This window comes from Lynx canadensis, chromosome B2, assembly GCF_007474595.2.
Source record: "Lynx canadensis isolate LIC74 chromosome B2, mLynCan4.pri.v2, whole genome shotgun sequence".
NCBI classification, from domain to species: Eukaryota; Metazoa; Chordata; class Mammalia; order Carnivora; family Felidae; genus Lynx; species Lynx canadensis.
The window spans coordinates 132,601,825-132,616,829 of record NC_044307.1 but is presented as its reverse complement, the minus strand read 5'-3'; positions in this window follow the sequence as shown (position 1 = coordinate 132,616,829).

Here is a 15,005-nt window from a genome sequence, read left to right as displayed (position 1 = left end):
GAGAGGGAGAGAGAATCCCAAGCAGGCTCTGCTCTGTCAGCGCAGAGCCCGACAGGGAGCTTTATCTCACAAACCGGGAGACCATGACCTAAGCCAAAATCAGGAGTCTGACACTTAACCTACTGAGCCACCCAGGCACCTCTGAACATCCTTGTTAAGGGTTTTGGATTTTATTTTTAAGGTGGTGAGAAATTACGCAGATTTTGAGCAGTGCTATGACATGGTTAGGTTTGTCTTAGAAAGGTCATTCTAAAATTACTTAGAGTGTAGTTACTTGTGAACGTTCTTTGTTTCTAGAATTCTCAGACAAAAACTGTGGAAACACATTGTGGGCATGGGTGCGTGTGCGCACGCACACACACACGCACACACACACACATACACCTATGCACACATGCACACACACAGGCTAATTACATTATAATGTGAGGGCACAGTGGAGATTTGATGAACCAGGAATGGGGATAGTGGTCCAATTAGTTGCTAGTTAATTTTAAAATTAGTTGCTGCCAACTCACCACAAATATAAAACTGACACAAAATGTAGGTACTCTTTATTTAATTATGTAGGACAGGCACTTAGAGGTCATCAGCCCACTGGGAAACAGAGAGGATGATGAGCTACTTCCCCCTTCGGTTTTCCTGTCCTGCTAGAATTAGAATTCAAACAGAAGCCTCACTTCTAGCCCTATGGTGTTCTGGTAGAAAAGTGACCAAAGTGGAGGAGGGAACGAGATGGTGGCAAAAGGCAAAAGAGGAAAAATGAAGGGAATTCTCAAGAAGTGGAAACTTCACATATGGGAGATTAAGGTCAGATAAGTAATTCTTATTTTACCACATGCTCTTCACCCCATCCCCCAACTCACCTCTGGCATCCTGAACCTGAAATTATCTGCCAGCTGGAGACTTGTGACTATGTCCTAGCAGAAACGTAGGGCAAAGATGATAAACATTGCACACAACCATGCACGTGTGGGAGCCTTTCCTAAAACTTCTACAAACCAAGCTTTCATGTATCAAAGACAATTTTAATTTATTTTTTTTATTTCTTTTAACGTTTATTTTATTTTTGAGACAGAAAGAGACAGAGCATGAATGGGGGGGGAGGGGCAGAGAGAGAAGGAGACACAGAATCGGAAGCAGGCTCCAGGCTCTGAGCCATCAGCCCAGAGCCCGACGCGGGGCTCGAACTCACAGACCGCGAGATTGTGACCTGAGCTGAAGTCGGACGCTTAACCGACTGAGCCACCCAGGCGCCCCTATCAAAGACAATTTTAAGCCAGTGTAAAAGAAGGGTGGGGTCCATGAGGGGAATTACTGTGGACAAGTGGGTCTTTTTTCTTCCTTCAAGTTCCACTACCAGGGTAGCATCCCATTCTGTCTCTCATTCAACTAATCCCAGGAGACAAAATGAAATGGGAATTGGTTACTGAAACTTTCTAAGCCTCTGTTTCCCCACCTATAAAATGGTGGTGGAAATGGTATCAGCCTCTTTGAATTGCGTGTGAATTAAAATATATGATCCACGTTGAAATATGTAGCACAGTCTAGCACATGATAAAATCTTACTAGATGTTAACAGTTCTTTACCATCAGTCTCCTCACAATCCATCCAATGTGTGAGCTCTATCTAGATATGGGAAAGGTTTCTCTACACTGTGAAGCACTATTCGCAGTATGGTCCAAAGACTGGTGCCAGTTCATAAACTGTTACCACTCAAAGAGAAAGTAAGACAGAGACTGAGACTAAGCATTTAGAAAAATCTATAGCAGTGAGACATTGTTGTAAGATCTAAGAACGTGATCTGTGGCCCCCTGTCATTGCATAGGGTGTAAGCACTTTGTTTACAATTGTATGGTCAATTGCCTGTAGCTCAAGCTGTATGCATGCCATATGCAGTAGAACCGTGTCATAGTGTGTGGCATTTCATGGTTACTTTGCCAACTGTAACCCAAAATTATATAAATATCCAAGAACATAACAAGCATTTATTTTTATGCACTTGTTTTTATAATCACTATAAATTTTAATCAAGCTTATTTTATAATCTATCATGTAAGAGTAATTTCTAAATTAGGGAAATACAATTCTCATTATTTACTTTAACTCTAATTATATGGCCACACAGGCTTCACTGGATTTTTTTTATAAGAAAAGATATACAATCTGCTAAATGTGGCAATAATAGTATTTGAATATGGATAGCGGAAATGATTCCAGAGAAATGAGGGCAAAAGAGTTCTGATGAAATTTACCTGAAAATATGTCCCCTCATATATTGAATTTGGTTTTTATCCCCAATTGATGGTGAGGTGCTGAAGCCATAGTATGTTATTTGTGGAGTTGCTTTACCTGATGAATTTGTGAAATCATCAAAATTTACTAATAATTGATACATAAAACATTAAAAGTTAAATGTACAATCAAATAATTCTTTGAAACAAAAAGTATTAAATTAAAAAGCTGATAGAAGTCTATGTTCAATATTCTAACCAAACATTAGTGTTTCATGGGTTTTAAATAAAGTGGCATTCGGGGTTGCTAAGACTGAAAGACACATATAGTTGCCAAGACATCAGTGAATGACTGCATCAAAGATATTTGCTTAGAAATGTTTGCTGATTGCGGTAAAGAAAGTAGCTCAAATTTTACTTTCTGTGCATCATAGCTCGATGATTCTGAAACTGCCTAATGATATGGAAACCAAGGCCCTGCATAAATGAAGCTGGCAAAGCATTCTTTCATTGCAACTTGAGAAACGTGCAGATAAATTCTTACGTGGCAGTTCTTTTAGTATGTGTGCGATTTGAAAATGATGAAGACTTAGAGGAAGAAAACTCTTCTCTTATTTAAATTCTCTTTTAGTTCCAAAGCTGAGAGGCACAACTACCTCTAGATATGATAACATTATGAAGAATTACTTTGTCAAAAAATGTGGCTGGCGGCTTATGTTTTGTACAGGAGTAAGTTCTTCTGCTCCAACTGCCATCATCAGGGAAACATCCTGGAGTAGTTACCTAAGTAGCTTGTGAGAGAATGGAAATCGACGCAATAGTTTCTGTTTTGAGAAGGTCTTGGTGAAAAAAAATCAGCTGAAGTAAACACCACTTAGTGACATAATATAAACTTTGTGTTATGTAAGAACCGATGCACTGAAGGTGGCTTTCACTGGCCCATCAGAACTGATTGTTAGCATTTTTCCCAAATGCTATGTTCTGTGTCTTATTATTGGCAGATTGAAATTGTTCATGATGGAGATACATACTTCAAGGAAATAGGTAACTGCTATTAACTCAGGGCTTCTGTCTTATTGACACCCCCCCCCCACAGCCAATTGTAATAATATAGAACCTGAGCATAAACAGCTATTCTTGGTATTGAGAGGAAAAATTATATCAAGAATGAACTCAAGAAAAACAGAACAGTTTTTCTTCAGGATAAGAAATCAGTTTTGTCTCAATATGTAAACATATCAATAGGAAAGCCTGACTTTCTCTATTGACTGATATCTTTGATATAGTTAATGATCTTTAAATTTCTTGAAAAGAAAGAATCTTTTTTTTTTTTTTTTGACAGATAGGAGCTGACATTTATAAAGGGCAAAATTAAAAGTCAGAAATTTTGAAGAAAAAGGTTTTTTTGTAGATTGCTATGCCACAATTTTAATTTCAAAATAATTGTCAACAAGTAGAGATGATCTCAGTATTATCATCTGCAAAGTTTTGTCAGCAAATATTTCATGAATTGTTCATGAATTAGATTGCCTTAGTCTCCTTGGGCTGATATAACAAAATACTACAGACAGATGGCTTAAACAACAGAAATTTATTTTCTCACAGTCTTGAAGAACAGAGGTCCAACAGTAAGTTTCCAACTGACTCAGTTTCTTGTGAGAGCTATTTTCCTGGCTTGCAGACTATGTCTTCATGTGGCCTTTCCTCAGTGCTTAAATACACATGGTATGAGAAAAACAGAGAGACAACAAGCTCTCTGGTACTTTTTTTCTTACAAGGACACTAATCCTATCGGATAAGGGTCCTACCCTCATGACCTCATTTAACTTTAATTATCTCACTAAAGGCCCTATCTCCCAACACAGTCACATTGGAGATTAGGACTTTAACATATGAATTTTGAGCGAACACAATTCAGTCCACAGCAGATGTAATTTATTAAATTTGTTACTCATTTTAAAAATCCTCATATAAGAAATTAGTGGGCCCAGAATTCTTTTATTTCATCAAAAGATAATTTAAATTGAACTAAAAGTTATGGAATAAATTATTGGAACTAGCTACTGATTAAAGATGACTTTTGAAAATAGAGCATCACTCACTTTACTTGGGATCGAAAATTTTAAATGAATACCCCAAATTCACTGAAATTGCTGCAAAGTGTTTCTTCCATTTCCATCAGCGCACCTCTGTGAGGCTGGTTATTCTATTAGGAATGTCATAAAAATTATATAAAGAAGCAGAATACATATGCATAATCCTATGCAAGTATGATAGTTAAACCAAACCATATTAGAGAATTTAATAAAGTCATTATCATATTAAAATTTTAAATATTGATATGCATGGTGTTTGTTAAAAGGGTACATACAGGCATTCAACATAGGAAGCCTCTACTTCACTTGTAACTTTTTATTTACAATTATAGAACATCTAAAAGTTAGGCGTATAATAGTAATATTCTCTACTAATCACCTAGGCCCACACTTTCAATGAACAATGAATACTGTTTTGGCAATTCTTTTCTTTGTTTATTTTTACTATATTTACTGAAATGAGATTTTGTGTCTGTTAAATCTAATATTACAACTTTGGGCTTGTATTCTCATGTCTTTATGCTGTATTTGACTTCCTAGTAATTTTCTTAATTTTATTTTACCAAAGTCCTAACTAGATTGAAATTAAAAGGAAAGAGGAAGAAGAGGAAGAAGAAGAAGAAGAAGAAGAAGAAGAAGAAGAAGAAGAAGAAGAAGGAGGAGGAGGAGGAGGAGGGGAGAAGGAGAAGGAGGAAAAGGAGAAGAAGGAGGAGGAGGAGGAGGGAGAGGGGGAGGATGAGGGGGAGGAGGAGGAAATACAGAAGCACGTTCTAGAAGATAAAGTTGTAAGAAATTGTTAAGGGAAAGACTATGCTGGTTCAACAGTTCAAAAAGGAACTCTTCGAAAACTCCATTTGGAAGCTAATGGTAAATGAAGCCATGACCACCAAGTAGAGACTTTTCATTTTGTTGGGAAGGCTCTGATGGCTTCATTCCTTAGTGCAAAATTTTACAGATTTAAATTACAAATCTCTGTTCTCTGTTTTAATCCCTGGCTGTTTTTTGCCACTGAACTCTTATTTTTCATGTCCCTATGCCATCCAAGCGAAAGACTGAAGTTTCCCAAATAATTGTTAAGAACCAACTGAGGGGAAGCAAGAGACCCATTAGAAAAAGTGCAATAAAGAGCCAAAGTGATTCTGATTAAAACATAAATCAGATCCCGGTATTTCTCTGCTTAAAATCCACCAATGCCTTTCCTTCTCACCGAAAGTCTTTTGATGAGTACCTTTAAAGGCTCTACACACTCTGATCCTCATTACCTCCCTCATCTCTACTATTCTAACCTTTGCTCTGCTCCAGCCACACTGGTCACCCTACTGTTCCTCAGTGAACAAGGACGCCCTGGCCTTAGGATCTTTGTAGTGGCTACTGTCTGCCTGAAATTCTGGAATTCTCTTCACTTGGGTATTTTCATGGCTCACTCTTTCATTTCCTTCATGTCTCTCAAATATCACATTCACAGTGAGGTCTTTCTCTATTTAAAATTGTGTCCTTTCTCTCTATTTCTTTTTTCTCATTAAAGCTTATCACTATCAGGGTACCTGGGTGGCTCAGCTGGTTAAGCATCCTTGATGTCAGCTCAGGTCATGACCTCATGGTCTGTAAGATCGAGCCCCAAGTTGGGCTCTGTGATGACTGTGAGTAGCCTGCTTGGTATTATCTCTTTCCCTTTCTCTCTCTGTCCCTCATGTGCTCATGTGGGCGTGCTCTCTCTCTCTCTCTCTCTCTCTCTCTCTCCCCCAAAATAAATAAACTTAAAAAATTTTTAAAAATGACATTGGAAAGCTGCTTTTAAAAAAACTTATCACTATCTGGCATGCCATGTAAATATATTTTCTTTATTCCTCTAGTGAAATGGAAGCTCCATTTCAAAAAGCAGAAAGGTTTTTATCATTTTTGTCCACTTATGTAACCCAAGCAATTATAAGAGTTGTTAGCTCCTAGTAGGTGCTCATTATATATTTGTTAAATGAATTAATGAATTAATGGATAAAAATGTATGAACCAATTTGTATTTAAGAATTCATAGAGAATACTCTAACAGTGATATGTGGGATGTGGTTCATACCAGCTGGCAAGAATCCATTGTTAGCATCTTTTCCCAGCTCTGTATTGAGTAATTTCATGTTGGAAAGTTGAAACTGGCCATACTGAGAGTATTTACTTCATGGGTATATCAGATTTTCTAACAAAGTACCAGAAACAGGAAGAGTCACACCTGAAATTTATTCTCTCATAGTTATAGAGGCTCTAAGACTGAAATCATGGTGCCAGCAGGACAATGCTCTGAGACTCCGTGTAGAATCCTTCCTTGCAACTTCTGAGCTTCTGATAGTGACCACCCATCCATGGCACTCCTTAGCTTGCAGCTACATTGCTCCAAACCCTCCCTCTGTGATCACATGGTGTTCCCCCTCTGTGTGTCTGTATCTCTGTGTCTCTTCTCCACTTACAAGGACATCAGTCATATTGGATTAAAGGCCTACCCTACTCCAGTACGACTTCATCCTAACTTATTACACTTGGAACAATTCTATTTCCAGATAAGGCCATATTTTGAGGTATTGTGGATTAATAATTTAACACATCTTTTTTGAAGACACAGTTTAATCCATAAAAATGAGCGAACACTAGAAATCAAGGCTTTATTGTTCTGCTTTGTTTCATTTTTGAAGAGAATCAGTTGTTAAACATTTACCAGCACACCACGAACTAAAACAAGCTGTTACATTTTCTCTGAAATTTGGGATTAGTTGTAAACTCTGACCCGTTAGATGAGCTAAAGGAGATCTAAACGGTTATTGTTTAGTTCTAAAATATCCATAATAGAAATTAAAAGCTATTATTTTTAAATTAACATTTATGAAAGCTGTAGTTATATAGTTAATACATTTAGATCACTTTATTTTTTCACAAGGGTAGACAATTACATGCTAAGAAGCATCAAAAAATATGAAACACCCAGAAAAATGACCAGTTTCAGCCTAACAAATACTATAAAATTTTAAAAAGAAAATGTAAGTTTATACCTGTAGCTATTTGAATTTGAGGACAATAATTACAACTTTTTAAAAAAATGTTTACTTATTTTGAGGTGGGGGGAGAGGCAGAGAAAGATGCAGGGAGAGAATCCCAAGCAGGTGCTGTGCTGTCATTGCAGAGCCAGATGTGGGGCTCAATCTCACAAACCGTGAGATCCTGACCTGAGACAAAATCAAGAGTTGGCCGCTCAACAGATTGAGCCAGACAGGCACCCCATGATTACAGCTTTTGCATTAGAATCACATATGTACACTTATGTATGCTTCAGGTTCCTCAGCTTTGAGTTGTTCTTAATGATAAGCTGAATTGTATCTAGGACTTAGTAAATCATTCTAACAATACAGGAAAATGTATACAAAGTTATCATATATCTGTATGGTACTTTTTTATTTTACATTCATATAATCAATTCACTTAGAGTAAATTTGATTCGTTGAAGAACTAATCTAGATCCTCCAACATTAGCTGATTCAAATCTTTGGCATTCTTTCATTTAATAAATATTTACTGATATCCTACTTAGTGCCAAGCACTGTTAGGTCCTGAAAATAAATTAATGAATAAGATGAGAAATATCTTTGCTCTTATTTAAATTCATAGGTTGGATTTCTACTTCGAGCCTAGACAGAGTAACAAATACCAAATTCATTTTTCTGTCGGCGAGAACTAAAACACTGGACAAAATACATAAGATAATGGCTCTCAAGACATTTTACATCAAGAGATGCAAGACAGTGATCTCTATGAAGTGAGCAACAAATGAGAGGAGCCCTAAACTATTTTGAGCCTACTGCTTGGAGGTTTCCAAATCATGACTCAGAAAGGCAAGGGAGAGAGGGGTGGGAAGGCACGGACTCAGGCACAGTCCAGTGGATTCACTGAGTTCAGTGACAGAGTTGAATGTCAGGAAAAACCAAGGTGGCCAGACTCCACAGGGCAAAGCACTGGAGAGGGAAGAGCTTCAAAGACAGAATAGTCTGCAGTAATTCTCCCAAAATATTCAGTTGAATATTAGACAGCCCATGCATGTGATGAAATTACATAAGACTGAGGAAACATCCAACCAAGAAAATTTGACTGCATAGTGCCTGGAGATCACACAGAGTTGGGAATAATAATTATTCCCAATAGCCAGAATGGAAAAAGTCATGTTTCACAGAAAAATGGCTAAAGTACTAAAAAGGAACTTGCCCCAGTATTTGGGAAAAATCAGTCTTGGACTAACTGCTTCTCTGGTCTTGACTAACAAAGCTTAAAAGCAAGATGAAAAAGGACAAAATTATTTCTAAGTAACATCACCTCTTCCCATAAGTAGCTCAAGAATATTTTTAAGAAGTACAAAATATCTAGTATTTAAAAAGGTAAAATTCACAATGTCTGGCATCCAATAAATATTACCTGGCATATAAAGTTATATATGGAGTGAGGGGGGAGTGAGATATTAAAGTGACAAATAATGAAAAATTATCACATGATGATATAGGTTAGGTAGAGTGTTTTTAAAAAGTTCTGTGATGGGGCGCCTGGGTGGCGCAGTCGGTTAAGCGTCCGACTTCAGCCAGGTCACGATCTCGCGGTCCGGGAGTTCGAGCCCCGCGTCGGGCTCTGGGCTGATGGCTCAGAGCCTGGAGCCTGTTTCCGATTCTGTGTCTCCCTCTCTCTCTGCCCCTCCCCCGTTCATGCTCTGTCTCTCTCTGTCAAAAATAAATAATCGTTGAAAAAAAAATTAAAAAAATAAAATAAAAAGTTCTGTGATATAAATGAAGAGGGGATATTGTACACTGGGTGGTCAGGGAAGCGTCTCTGAAAAGATAACTCTTCAGTAGGTATCTGAAGATATTCTAAATTCTCTAAGTCCTTGTTAGGCAATGAGAAGGTGTTCTCATTTTGGTCACCCAAGCTGATGAGCGATCCTGAGAGCAAAGCTGGAGAAATCTGTCAGGCCACTGGAGCTCAAAGCAAGTCACAACTCTTACCTGCACCTCAGCATACCCCATTTTCTGTGTAATTATGATCCCAGAAATACCTCCATGTTCAAATTACAAAGATATCCCAAGTTCCTTTCAGAAAAACTGTAAAATCATGCTCTGAGGGAACTCAGTATGGCTCAAAAACCGCATGGTGTTATAGCAAGCTATCACCTGTGTGATCCCACTAGGACTAGGTCAGAATGGACCCATTTGGAGCTTAAATTCTGTAAGGTTTGAGGGGCGCCTGGGTGGCGCAGTCGGTTAAGCGTCCGACTTCAGCCAGGTCACGATCTCGCGGTCCGGGAGTTCGAGCCCCGCGTCAGGCTCTGGGCTGATGGCTCAGAGCCTGGAGCCTGTTTCCGATTCTGTCTCCCTCTCTCTCTGCCCCTCCCCCGTTCATGCTCTGTCTCTCTCTGTCCCAAAAATAAATAAATGTTGAAAAAAAAAAAAAAATTCTGTAAGGTTTGAATTTGAGGCTGTAGCTTTGGACTTCACTGGTGTTAAAACTGAGCTATCCAACAGGTTCCACCTCATCACTGAAATTTCCATCACCATTTATTTTTTAGTCCCAAGGTTGAGAGGAAGGGTCTGCTTAGAGACAGTGGACTGGAAGCAAGAGCTATGCAGGTTTCCGTGAAATAGAAAGATCTACTTTCTACGTACATGTGTCTACTTTCTGTGAAAGAAAAATCTACTGTCTTTATGGAAGACAGCAGATAATCTAACCCCGTTTGATTTAATAGCACTTGATCTTAGCCAAAAGGCTGAGAAGTAATTGATTTAATATTAGATGAGAAAAGGGCATATGAGTATACACGGAGGCCGAGAAGGTAGGTACAATGACTAATAATGAATAAGAGGCTTATAAGATGAAAGTAAAGGAGGAATGAGTTATGAAGATCCTGAGTTATTATCAGCAATCATGTGTGGCTGGGCAGTTTCTTGTGTTGCAGAGTCATTGGGTAACTAAAATGAAACTCTCAGATGAGAGTTCTCACAGCAAGAATAATTCTTCAGTGCCACAGATAATGTAACTTTGTGTCCTCCATAGCTATTTGTAGAAGAAAGGAAGGAAGGAAAGAGCAGAGGAAGGGAGGGAGAAAAAGGAGTAAGAAATGAACATATGAGGTCCATAGTGGTGGGGAAGTTATCAGTGCACATGTGGAGAGCTAAGTTTCCAGTGCTGCTTTCTTTCTCATATTCTGAGATGACAACCATGCTGTCAGGGTGGCCTGCAGTTCTTTCTTTAAACTGATTCCTTTTTCTTCCTGGAACAAAAGGTCAAAGCACAGCAATGTGTGGCTTTTCAAAGTGAATCCAATGGTTCAGTAACTTCATTCATGGATTCTCTTAACAGACCCAATTGAAATTTCCCTAATCTCTAATTTCTAGACCCTACCATTTGAAGGGGGAAAAGTGTTCTTACCAACTTCAGATCAATAGATATGTGACATTGTTAATTCACTGTAATTGCTCAAACTATTACTGATTTTTTTCATTAAAGGTAGATTTTTTTTTATTTTGCTAAAAATTCTCATAACATGGTCAACTAAGTTCATATAGATATTCTTCTTACTACAATTACCTGGAAATACAAAGTAAAATATGATCAAGAACAAAAAGCAGTTCTCAGGTGCTGGAAATGGCAAGCAGAATCAAAGCCAAACAGGGGTGCCTGGGTGGCTCAGTCAGTTAAGTGTCCAACTCTTCATATCAGCTCAGGTCATAATCTTATAGTCATGAGATCAAGCCCTGCATCAGCCTCCACACTGAGCATACAGCTTGCTTAAGATCCTCACTCTCCCTCTCTCTCTGTCCCTCCCCCACTTGCATGCTCTCTGTTTCTCAAAATAAATAAATAAACACTGTTAAAAACACAAGGGTCAAAGCTGAACAATAAGCATGAGGTAATGGAACAACAGCCCACAAGATCTTGGCTTGTGTAGAGAAAACCCTAGAGAATTGGAAGTGGGTTCTAACATCCATCTGGTGATGTGAAAGATGGTTTCATGAACCATGGAGGTCAGAAGGATTGACACTAACACCATAGTATAAAGCTGGGAGATTGGACAGTTTGCAAAATCCAATCGAGTGGAACTGAAAAGTCTTGCCCACCAGACTGAGGAGACCTGAAGTCAGTCCAAGGATGAGGGTTGAGAAAACATAGGGGAAAGTCACATTGTACATGTGTTATAAGCTATATGGTACAAAAGCCATAAGCACAGAAATTATCATTAAAAAATGGCCTAAGATTATGGAAGCCCTCTAGAACCCAAATGAAATGTCATTTAAGGTCAATATTTAAAGACACTTTCAAAATCTAAGGAACTTTAAATCCTCATCAAAAAATAAACCTACTAAGATAAACTCATAAATATGTGCATGCATGCACACATACACACACACACTATATTAGCATTAAATCTAGAAATGGATGAAAATTTCCTTTTAAAACACAACTATTCTAAAACTACATTTAAAAACCTAAATCTACGCTATTAGAAATTCCAAAAGCATAATGATATAAAATGGTTGAAAGAAAAAGGATCAAAGATCTTACTCCTGGAAAAATGGCAATAACAAAATTAAATTCTCTGTAAAAAATCAATTTCTAGAATATGGCAGAGTAGGAGGATCCTAAATTCCCCTTGCCCCACAGATACATTGCGAAAACATCCACATTAGTGTAAATAACCCAGAAAATGACCTGAAGACAGACAGAATAGACTCTTGTTCTAAATGCAGAGAAGAGGCCACATCGAAGAGGGTAGGAAGGGCAGAGACATGGTTGAGAGCCAAACTGACACAGTACTGTTCCATCAGAGGGAACACTGGTACGGAGAGCCAGAGGCAATAGGAAACTGAGTCCCTCCCCTTAACGAGACAGTACGACAAACAGATCCACTGAGATACAGAATAGAAACAGCAGTTTGAAAACACATAGGAATACGGGAAGATTTATTTACAAATCTCAGAGCATCTGCTGGAGAGCAGGGACTTTGGGACACTCCTCCAAGAACAAAAGAGCTGGCAAGCACCTTTTTCTTCCTTCACCCCCTGCCCCCGACCAGCATAGATACATGGACACCTGTGGGAAGCAGCACAACCCAAATACTCCCCACATAACTTGCTAACAGCACACCCTTGAACTTTTCCACATACCTACTCCCTTCAGCCTAGCCCTGACAGGAGTTTTCCCAAGTAACTGTAAGCCCCCTCCTGCAGCAGGCCTATGAAGACTTTGCTGGCACCATGCATCCCATCCCTGTGTTCCCCCTTCTCTCTAACATGCCCTTGGCAAGAATATATCCAAAGCAGTGCCATGAGCTTGCCAGTGTGCAAGCAGGTGCAGTAGGGGCCAACACCATTCCAAAGTTATTCCTACCTTGGAGAAAGGGGAATATAACATTACACACCAGTCTGACCACAGCCCTAGCAGTGGGCTGGGGACAGACATCTGGTTTGACTGCAGGCCCTGTCTACCAATAAAAGCTTCTCAGGGATCAACACAGGGAAAGTGCCTGCAGTTTGGTGCTATAGGAGCTCTGGAAAATGCCTGGTCTGGTGCAACTCAAATCCAAAGAAGCCCCAGACTGGCCCCTTAACAACACACGGACCAAACACTCCCCACAACAGGCAAGGAGAGCCATTGCATAACTGTACTGAAGGCAAACACAGCTGAGACACAATAGTAGGGTACATGCAACACACACATGAGAGACTCCTGAATCATCAGGTTCTGGTGAACAGGGGCATTGCAAAGCAAGATATTATAGGACCTCTTCTTCATAAGACCATTACTTTCAAGTGCAGGAGACCTAGCTGACTTTCCTAACAGAAACAGACACAGAAAGTTAGACAAAATGAGGAAGACAGAGGAATATGTCCTAATGAAAGAACAGGACAAAATCACAGCAAGATAGCTAAAAAAAAAAAATGGAAATAAGTAATATGATAGAGAATTTAAAGTAAGAGTCATAAAAGTATTCACTGAATTTGAGAAGAGAGTGGAGGACCTGAGTGAGACCCTCAACAAAAAGACAGAAAACAAAAAAGAACCAATAAAGAAGAACTCAATAACTGAAATTAAAAATACACTAGAGGGGATAAACAGTAGACTAGAGTAGATTAGAGAAAGCAGAAGAATGTATTAGCACACTGGAAAACAGTAATAGAAAACAATCAAGCTCAACAGGAGAGAGAGAGAAAAGAAAAAGTGAAAATAGACTTAGAGAACCCAGCAATGCCATCATGAATAATAACATTCCCATTATAGGGATCTCAGAAGAAGAGAAAAGGGGGAAGAAAATTTATTTAAAGAAATAATAGCTGAAAACTTCCTAAATCTAGAGAAGGAAACAGAAATCTAGATCCAAGAGGTACAGAAAGCTCACAATAAAGTCAACTGAGGGAGATCCACACCAAGATACATAGTAATTAAAATGACAAAACATAGTGATAAAGAGAGAATTTTATTTTATTTTTTATGTGGTTCTACTCTTTTTCCTTTCCTTTAAGTTTTTTTTAAATATAATTTATTGTCAAATTGGTTTCCATGCAACACACAGTGCTCATCCCAACAAGTGCCCTCCTCAATGCCTATCACCCACTTTCCCCTCTCCCCTACCCCCTATGAACCCTCAGTTTGTTCTCAGTATTTAAGAATCTAAAGATAGAATTTTAAAATCAGCAAGAGAAAATAAAACAGTTACATACAAGGGAAACCAATAAGCTGATTTTTTCAGCAGGAACTTTGCAGGCCAGAAGGAAGAGGCATGAGATATATATGAGATATATTAAATATATATATATTTATATATATATTTTTTTTTTCAAAGCACCAAAAGGAAAAAAAATCTGCAGCACAGAATACTCTACCCAGTAAGGCTATCATTCAGAATAGAAGGAGAGATAAAGAGTTTCCCAGACAAACAAAAGTTAAAGGAATTCATGACCACTGGACCAGCCCCACAAGAAATGCTAAAGAGGACTCTTTGAATGAAAAGGAAAGACCATAAGCAGAAGTAAGAGAAGTAGGAAGCACAAAAGCAGTAAATTTAAGTATATCTATACAAATCAATCAGGGGATACACAAAATAAAAGGATATAAAGTATTACATCATATACCTAAAATGTAGGCGGGAGAGGAATACAAATTTCATGATTTTAGGATGCGTTCAAACTTAAGCGACCATCAACTTAATACAGACTGCTATATCCAGAAGATGTTATATATAAACCTAATGGTAGCCACAAATCAAAAATTGGTAATAGATATGCCAAAATAATAATAATAATAAGATAAAGAAATCCAAGTATATCACTAAAGAAAGCCAGGAAACTATGATAGAAAAGAGCAAGAGTAGAAAGGAACACAGAGGAGCTATAAAAACAACCACAAAACAACTAACAAAATGGCAATAAATACATACCCATCAGTAATTATTTAGAATGTAAATGGATTAAACACTCCAATCAAAAGACATAGGGGATGGAATGAATAAAAAAACAAGACCCATCTACATGCTGCCTATTAGAGACATATTTCAGACCCAAAGACACATGTACATTGAAGGTGAAGGGATGGAAAAGCATTTATCATCCAAATGGAAGTGAAAAGAAAGCCAAGGTAGCAATAGAATAGAGTTTAAAACAAAGA